This window comes from Phascolarctos cinereus, unplaced genomic scaffold (genome assembly GCF_003287225.1).
Source record: "Phascolarctos cinereus isolate Bilbo 61053 unplaced genomic scaffold, phaCin_HiC Scaffold_8;HRSCAF=390, whole genome shotgun sequence".
Lineage (NCBI taxonomy): Eukaryota > Metazoa > Chordata > Mammalia > Diprotodontia > Phascolarctidae > Phascolarctos > Phascolarctos cinereus.
Window position 1 is genome coordinate 14,239,821 of NW_027556291.1, and position 9,692 is coordinate 14,249,512.

The 9,692-nt window shown below is 43.2% G+C and overlaps 1 pseudogene; it reads right to left on the reverse strand.

Moving 5' to 3' along the window:
- Positions 1-294: 294 nt before the first annotated feature.
- Positions 295-6,692, reverse strand: LOC110192304 (tyrosine-protein phosphatase non-receptor type 2 pseudogene; annotated as a pseudogene).
- Between the last annotated feature and the right edge of the window lie 3,000 nt (positions 6,693-9,692).

Sequence of the window (9,692 nt, forward strand, 5' to 3'; positions counted from 1 at the left end):
TTGTTATACGTTTTCTGAGTAGATGGTGTAGTCTGAGAACAGGGCAAAAAGTGCCTCAGAGCTCATAGGGCTCTTTGTGTCATGTGAGACTTTGACGTGGGGATTCTTTTTCTTTTTTAAGTTTAAACATTTTTCTTTTAAATTATGAACTTAATAATCACCAAACACATTTGTACACACACAAAAAAGGGTCAAATATGAAACTGTAAACTTTTGCTATATAGTTAGTTTGAAATGTTATATATGTATTTACATATATATAAAATTTAATATGGCAGAAACAAAACTGTTCAGTTTGCTTCTTTGTCTGTTTCTGAACCTCTTTTTGCATTCCTGTTTGTTTTTATGTTATGCTGTTGTTTTCTTTCATTTTTTTGAATCTCTTTCACTTTTTCATTAAATCATACTGGCATCCTCATGCCTGCCATAGAAACTTTGCTCCACCATTTCTTCTTAAATAAGCACAATCAAACAAAACAAACCAACCAAACTCATTGGCCATGTATCTTTGGTTAAGCACCTCTAGCAAGGATTACATTCATAAAGATGTTTCTGTTGCTGGTGCTGTTACATATAACAAGTAACAGCCTCCCAGTGGGAGGGCCATCATTCATTTGGATGTACAAGTTCTGAAACAATGGATAAGTTTCTTTTCCTTTTAACAAACCCAGCAACTCAGACCCCAGTCTCCTTACTTTCTATCATCCACATACATTGGGCCCAGAACTGAGTCTGACATGATCTTATTTGCCCCTCCCTCTGTTGAGGTTTAGGGGTTCAGGGGTGATATCACAACATACTGCCTGAAAGATTTCGACCCAAGCCATCTTTCAGCATATTGGGCAGACTCTTACGGACTCTGAACATTAGTAAGCTATTGGCTAGATTATAAGAATCTGAAAAGTGGCTAGATTTTAAGAATCTAAGCACCTCAATAGAGACAAGATGGACCTTATTTATAGAAAGACCGTGGGAGAAATCTAGGAGTGGCCAAGTAGTCTGGGGGGGAGGGGGGAAGGGACTGTGAGGTAATAGAATGCCAGGGACCTGGACACAGGCCGAAGGAGAATGGAGCCTAGCTAGGATTAAGGGTGGAAAGTGGCCAGGGGCCATAGGGAAGTAAGACAATGGAGGGCTAGGCTAGGTTAAGGGTAACAGACTAGGGAGATTGGGTGTAGCCACAATGAAAGGCCAGTTGATGGGATTATAGCCTCAGGCAAACAATTTGGCCATGTGGGAAAGTCCAGGATTTTTCCTTTTTGGGGGGGTCTAGCTCACAAAACCTCCAGAATCTGCCAAGATTTTTTTAGCTGTTCTAACTTTTCCCTGTAACCTCCATGAAGGAGGATTCAGGGGTATAGAGGGAAAGGGGTAAGTCTGTATCAGGGAACCAAAAAGCAACTGCAGTTTTCCCCGATTCCCTAGCGCCAAGAGAATTGACAGAATTGGGCATACACTTCTAGCCTATGGTTTCTTTGTACTCTGTGCTGCGGAATGTGTACCCAGGTCCATGGCCTTGAATTGACCCAGTGGACTGAGAGCCTGAGAATGTTTAGGCCGAGCTCGAGAAAGCCTCATAACTGTCTGCCAGAAAAGTACCTCCAAGCCGTGGTGCTTGGGGAGCCACTCCAACTGCAGAGCAAGAAAGGTGGTGGGGGGAGGCTTATGTACCTTCAAGTCTTGGCTAGAGAAGAACTTGGAGTTAGGCAGTTTCCCTGTACAGGCCACCAAAATGTTGAGGTGTAGGGGTTCCGGGACCCCAATATCACAACACACAGATCCTGCCCAAAAGGATTCCCAAGTCTTTCAGCCAAAGACAAGGTTTATTAGAGATCTGCCATATTAGCCAGACTCTTTAGGAATCTGAGAGTCTGTGAGGTATTGGCTAGATTCTAAGAATCTGAGCAGTGGCTAGATTTTAAGAATCTAAGCCGAAGCAGTTTGTTCTTGAGAAGAGCTAACACACTAGTGTGCAATAAGATGCTAAGTTCATATGTGACAAACATGGCTTTAAAATTCTATATAATGCTTAGAAAAGGAAATAATCATTGTGAAACATTTTGTCATCTATAATAGACTTAATAGTCAGATAATAAATATTCACTAGTTCTGTGAAACCCTCAGCTGGGTCATCATGATTTGAGTCCAGTCTCTTTAGACTTACACAACATCTGGAACAGCAGCTCCTGACCTTTTTTGTGTCATACCCCCCCAAACCTCTACTTTAGCAGCTTGGAGAAGTCTATGGACCCCTTCTCAAAATCATGTTTTAAATTTATAAAATAGGATTACAACAGAAACAAATGGGGGGAAAAAAAGATTAGTGAAAATGAAAATGTAATTGTTTTCCCATGCAAGTTCATGGACCACCTGAAATAGATCCACAGGTTAAGACCCCAGATATTTGGCGCCTTTCTGGTGCTATATAACTAGGATGAATTGCTCGAGTGTTTTGGCATTATACAAATGTCATGATGAATTTCCATCAGCAGTTTAAATATCAGAAATTAGTAGACTATCTCCCTGTCTTGTACTCATTTTTGTGCATGTAGTACACCCCACCAGCTTCCCCTCGCCATTAAAATGTAACCTCCTTGGGGGCAGACTTTGATTTTGTATTCTCAGTGCCTAGCACAGTGCTTTGTATACAGTCAGTGCTTAAATGTTTGTTGAATTAAGACTTGTAAAATGATAAATTGTCTAACTTAAACTAAGTTGAAAACCTTCAACTTCAGAAGAAAGAACTGGAGTTAAATTTCTCTTTAGTGTGGAATCAGGATGCCAGGTATCTTTTGTTGTACATCTAGATACCTTGTCACTATAGCAAATGGATTTGGGTAGGATGGATATTGCTACCCTGGAGGATTTTGAGAAATTTTCTTTCCCATGGGTAACTTTGCTCCTGCTCAACCTGAGGTAATCTTGTAATTTTACCTGTTCCAACCAAACCTGTCTCTGTGTTACCTTCATTTGTCTCCCAATTTTGTATTACCCCAGTTTATCTTCTAATTCTGTATGATCCTCATTTGTCTTCTCAATCCAGCATGAAAGACTATAGAATATTCAGATTTTGTTTCTTTATGGCATTAGGACACCACAGCAGTGACAAATGTTTCTTCCTTTGTAGCCATAAAAAATGTAAAAGTAATGTTGTAGCAAAACAAGAAAATATTCAGAGTAGTGAATCATTTTTTCAACAAGTCTGTGTGCTTTCCCTTCGAAAGGAGTGATTTGCTGATTATCAACAGACTTGAATAGGTTGGCAATTAACATTTAATATTAGGTTTCTTAAGAGGTAATGACTGCTTTTCTTAAATTACTACAACAGACCTTAAATTTATTAACTGGAGGTTTTCAAGGCTTTATAAATCTCAGCACTTACTAAATAAGTAGTAAATACATATTGCTATACATAATCCCTCCCCTACAATCATAAACTAGAATTTTAGTTAACCTCAGGAAATGCCAGCAGGATTTTCTTTCTTAGAGGATCTTCAAAGTAATCCTCTTTCTATCCTCAGCTTTGGCCAGATCTTTATTGAAGCACAGAATCTATTTTGGGGTTTTGCAACTTAAGCAAGATGTACAGTGGGTGCTGTGGAGAACACAAATTATTAAAGGGAGTGGAAATGAGTTCTACAAGGTAATACTAAAGAATTATAGTTACATAGTCCACAGAAGAGAAAGCTAAGGAGAGGCTATGGTCCTATTAAAAGTAGCTCAGTATTTAGTGAACCTGAGGTATTTATTGAGGAGAGATCAATAGAAAATGAATTTAAATTGCAGTGGACAGGATTTAAGTTACACATAGGTTTGTATTTAGTGATTATCTTACAAAGAAACTATAGGCTATCTTTGGGCATTAAGTGCCCCTTCTTAGTGCAGGGGGAAGGATGATCTAGAACCATCACTTTTAGTATTATTCTATCAAAGCATTGCTATAATAAAATTAACCTTTTTTTTCCAACTTAAAATTTTCAGTGCTGCCAAAACACATTAAATTACAATAAGAATGGTAGTACAGCACAAAGTAGTCTACTCTCATTGTTTCTCTTAAACATTTCTTAAAAGCATTTGAAAACTAATCAAGTTTGTAGGTTTTGCAAGCTTAAACATCTTGTAAGTATCTAAAAATCCTTAAAACATCAAATTAAAGGGTTTTGCTAGTAAATGCTCATGGTATAAAATTAATGTTGGAAACTGATAATTGAGTCATTTTTTAGATATATCAAACCTCAGAGAAAGGCTTCAGGTCTTGCTTTTGAATATCAGTGGTTCAGAAGTAATAGTTGTAAAATATTCACTAGCCTTTTTCTCAAAATCAGTCTCACTTGGCCTCACATGTTCTGAGGATCTTGCCTTTTTCTTTTAAATTCTATCTGACATGTCTTTTCTGTGTCCTGGAGCACCTCCTCCTCTATACTAGCTTTCATGTCTTCTCTAAGTCGTTTCTGAGAACTTTCACTGCTCCTTTCTCCACTATCTGGCATTGTAGTATCTAGGCCTGAAAAACCTCTACTACTTTCTACTTTATCATTTTCTAAGACCAGACTGAATTCTCTATATTTTTGAGGTGGTAAATCATCATAGTCATAGCTGGGACCTTGGCCTATACTGGTAAATTCTTTCCACTTTTTCTGGACCTTTTCATCTCCTATGAGGAATTTTACCCCTTCAATGACAGCCATGTATGAGAATCTTAGTTGTTCTGGGGTCTGAACAAGTCCCATCCGGTACTTTCTCATGCCCACTAATACCTGTCTGATGTTCAGGGAAAAGGGGTTATATTTCTTCTCCATCAGGACCAGGCAGGCATCAATCAGTGCAAAGGTGCCTGATCGCCCCACGCCAGCACTGCAGTGGATAACCATAGGGCCCCCCTCATAGTTGAAGGAAACACACTCCCGAACCATGAAAAGGAAAACAAGTAAGGAGGCAGGTGATTCAGGCACCCCAAAGTTGGGCCAGCTGGTGTAGTGGAAGTGGGAGATGGGCCTGGTCTCTCCTGTCAGCACGTTCTCCAGCCTCAGGTGGTGGAGTGAGTGGTAGGGCTTTACCTCCTCCCCCAGCATGTGTACCCTGATGCCCACCTCCTGGAAGAGGAGGGTCTGACCCTGGCAGGGGGGCCAGTACTGAGAGCATGTGATAGAATCGTTCTCCACCACCTGGTTGAGCATAATCACAGCCCTGCTGTCTTGCTGCCACACCATGAGCCAGAAGTGGCCACAGGTGTTGGGCAGGGGCCCCTGGGTTAGGATGTAGCTCCGCTGGGCCTCCTCCACCACCACTAAGCTGGCGTTGATATAGTCGTTCTCATCCTCGCCTCCACTTTCTTCTTGGTCTCCCATGCTGCAGTATGTGGAAGAGAACGAATAGGAACCCCCAGACCCGGCCAAAGCCAAGCCGAGGCCTGGGTGAAAGCCTCCTGCAGGGGCTGGGGTGGCTATCTTCAGGCGAACCCGGCTGTGATCATAGGGGCTCACATCCACATAGCGGTTGCGGGCCCTGTTCTCCAAGGCCATTGCCACACGGTATGGGTAGTTGTGGCACTGGTTGTCCACTTCAAGGAAGGCTTGGAGCCACCCATTGGTGGCCTCCAGAATGTCGAACTCCTGTTCCATGGACAGTGGGGTGCCCAAGCAGCCCAACACCAGCATAGCCTCTTCTTCTTCGTCTTTGTCGTCGTCTGTGCCCCAGGATGCCATGGAGACCAAGGTGGTGGGGGTTGCCACCACCGAGGTGGAGGAAGCTGTGGCGATGGGGGTGCTGGTGCTGCAGGAGGCCACTTCCCATTCGGTGATGTCCATGTCGATGGGGGAGGGGGGCGTCGCCATAGCTGCGGCCCAAGGAGTGACTGTGGCTCAGGTAGCTTAGGGGAGGGGGAGGGCGGCGGATGCGGCGGGGTGCGGGGATGGTGTCTGGCAGTTCTGGCTACAATTCAGGTGAGAACACCTGGACCTGGTGGGGGAGGGGAGGGCAGCGGAGACTTGGGGTGGGGGCGGGACTACGGATTCTACCCCCGGCACCTCAGGCGGGGGAGGCCTTGGCGAAGATGGCGGCGCTGGCGGCAGCGGAGGAGGCCAAGATGGAGGCTGAGGTGGAGGGCGTGGAGGAGGAGGAGGCCTGGCGGGCAGCCGCCTGAGGCAGGGACCCGGCCCGACCTGACCAACCCGAGGGGACCGGAGAGCAGGGCACCGAGAGGGAGGGCAGTGGAGGCAGAAGCCTGACACACTCAGTCACAAGTTACAAACTTAGTACCTACCAGTGACAAACACCAATGCAGCTGCGGTGAAGAACATGGCGGCGGTGGCAGGTGGGGGGAGGGGAAGGGGAAGTAGGGTAACAAAAGTCTCTGAGAGAAGTAGGCCAGAAGTCTGGGGGGAGGAGGAGGAGGAGGAGGAAAAGTCTCTGGGGGGGCGAAAAGTCTCTCGCAGGAAAAGTCTCTGGGGGACGAAAAGTCTCTCGCAGGAAAAGTCTCTGGGGGACGAAAAGTCTCTCGCAGGAAAAGTCTCTGGGGGACGAAAAGTCTCTGGCAGGAAAAGTCTCTGGGGGGCGAAAAGTCTCTCGCAGGAAAAGTCTCTGGGGGGTGAAAAGTCTCTCGCAGGAAAACTCTCTTGCAGGAAAAGTCTCTGGGGGGCGAAAAGTCTCTCAAAGGAAAAGTCTGGGGGGGCAAAAAGTCTCTCGCAGGAAAAGTCTCTGGGGGGGCAAAAATCTTGGGGGGGCGAAAAGTCTCTCACAGGAAAAGTCTCTGGAGGGGCAAAAGGGAAAATTCCCTGAGAAAAAATTCTGAGAAGTAAACTCTCAAAAGCAGAAAAAAGACCCTCTGAGGAGAAGGAGGGGGAGGTCTCTAAGGAGGAAAAAAAATCCTCTGAGGAAAAATCCTCTTAAGAGAAACAGTTCTGACAAGGAAAATAATCCTCTGAGGAGAAAGAAAAAAATAATAAAATAAAGGTTGAGAGTAGAGTACCTGAAGTGAACCAGCGTTGGAAGGGAGCTCAGGCTTTAGTGCACCCACGTGGTTCTGGGCACTGGCTCCTTTCTCTGAGCATGCGCAGTCTACTTGTTCCAAGCATCCGGGGAGGGGGAGGGGGAAGTGAAGAGAGGAGAATTAAGTCCTTTCATATTATCATGCAAATAGTATGCCTGCCTAAGAAGTCAGGAAGACCTGAGTTATTCTGTGGCCTCAGATATTTTACATCTCTCAGCCTTAGTTCTCTCATCTGTAAAATGGGAATGATAATAGCACCAACCCTCCCAGGATTGTTGTTAGGATCAAATGAGGCAATATTTGTAAAAAGCTTTACAAACCGTAAAGTTCTATATGAATGCTCCTTCTGTTGTACCAAGAAATCAGCGAGTTGAGATCCAGGCATAATTTAAGATGTGGATTTGTTAGCACGTGGCTGCCAGGGGTATTTACATCCAAATCAAGCAGCACCCATCAGGGGTCGAGCTAGGGTTTATATAGAAAAGAGCATGGGAAAGAAATGCCAGGAACACTGATGAGGTGATCCAAAGATGCAGGTGTCTTTGGGGGCTATGGATGGGAAAGTACAGGGAGTATACAGGACAGGGAGGGGGATGGATATTTGGAGTCTGGCAAGAGGAAGAGTTCTGGGGCTGGCCAAGGACACCCCTCTCCCTCTGTCTTGATGAGAGAATGCTCTGCAACAAGGGAAAGCTTTATCATAACACAGGAACTTACTGAGGAATTGGGAGGCTTCCAGCCCAGCTCTGTGTAGCTGTACCAGGAAGAGAGATAAGGGTCATGCTGAGGCCCACGCATGAATAACTGCTAGGCACAGTGTCCTTGGGCTGGGGAGCGGTTGTCGGAGACAGTGTTTCTGAGACTAGGGAGACATGTGGGGCACAAGTACAAGCACAAGCACCCGAGCACCCCATCATTACGGGTCAGAGATCACACAAACCAGACCGGGTGTCCTGGTCTCTGGTATAAACATAATTATCTAAAGCCATTGTATTGCAAGCTTTCTTGTCAATTTGCGTTGGAGGTATCTGCTATGCTGAGCTATGCAAGAGTACATTTCACTATTGTTTAGATTTAGGAGGAAAGAGGTCTGGGGCAAGATTAAGCACCAACTTTTGCTTTCCATGGCTTGAAGGGCCCTACTACCTAAATGGCAAAATAATGTTCTGCATTATACTTCATGGCAGCCACTGTCTTTTTGTCTCTTGTATCCTCAGTTCTTAGCACAGTGCATAGCACATATTAGACTCCTTCACCTATTTTCTTAAATAGTTTTTATAGTATTGGAATTATTTGTTCTTTAAATGTTTGATCTAATGCACTTGTAAATCTATCTGGCCCTGGCATTTTTTTCTTAGGTAGTTCATTGATGGTTTGTTCAATTTCTTTTTCTGAAATAGGGTCGTTTAAGTATTTTATTTCCTCTGGGCAGCTAGCTGGTGCAGTGGATAGAGCACCAGCCCTGGATTCAGGAGGACCTGAGTTCAAATCCGGCGTCAGATACATAACACTTACTAGCTATGTGACCCTGGGCAAGTCACTTAACCCCATTGCCTAGCAAAAACAAGACAAAAGTATTTTTTTTCCTCTTCTGTTAAACTGTGCAATTTATGTTTTTGTAGGCATTTATCCATTTAAGATTGTCAAATTTATTGGCATGCAGTTGTGCAAAAGAGCTCCTAATTATTGTTTTAATTTCCTTTTCATTGGTGGTGAAATCACCCTTGTCATTTTTGATTCTGGTAATTTGGTTTTCTTTTTTTTTTAAAATCAAATTAACCAAATGTTTATCTTTTTATTGGTTTTTTCATAAAACCAGCTCTTAGTTTTATTTGTTAGTTCAATAGTTTTCTTCATTTCAGTTTTATTAATCTCTCCTTTGGTTTTCAGAATTTCTAATTTGGTATTTAATTGAGGATATTCAATTTGTTCTTTTTCTAGATTTTTTAGTTGCATGCCCAATTCATTGATCTCTTCTTTCTCTATTTTATTCATATAAGCATTTAGAGATATATAAAACTATGCCTAAGGACCACTCTTGCTGCATCCCATAAGTTTTGGTATCTTGTCTCATTATTGTCATTCTCTTGGATGAAGTTATAGATTATTTCTATGATTTGTTGTTTGACCCAGTCATTCTTTATGATGAGCTTATTTAGTTTCCAAATAATTTTTAGTCTGTCTTTACATGGCCCTTTATTGCATTCAATTTTTATTGCATTGTGATCTGAAATGGGTGCATTTAACATTTTTGCCTTTCTGTATTGGATTGTGATGTTTTTATGCCCTAGTACATGGTCCATTTTTGTGTAGTTGCCATGTACTGCCGAGGGAAAAGTTATGTTCTTTTCTGTCCCCATTTAGTTTTCTTCAGCGGTCAACCATATTTAACTTTTCTAATATTCTACTGATCTACTTCTTTCTTGTTTATTTGGTTAGATTTATCTAGTTCAGAGAGGGGGAGGTTGAAGTCCCCCACTAGTATAGTTTTGCTGTATATTTCTTCCTGTATCTCCCTTAACTTCTTTTTTAAGAATCCCCCTTCCCTTATCCTCCCAAGGTTCCCTCCCTTGTCCTCCCCTTCCCATTAATCTAAATACCCTTCTATACCCCTTTTAACCTATTCCATCACCCTCCACTCTAGAGATCCCTCCCTTAACTTCTCCTCCCTCCCTCTCCCCTTAGCATCTTGTTTCCTTCTGAA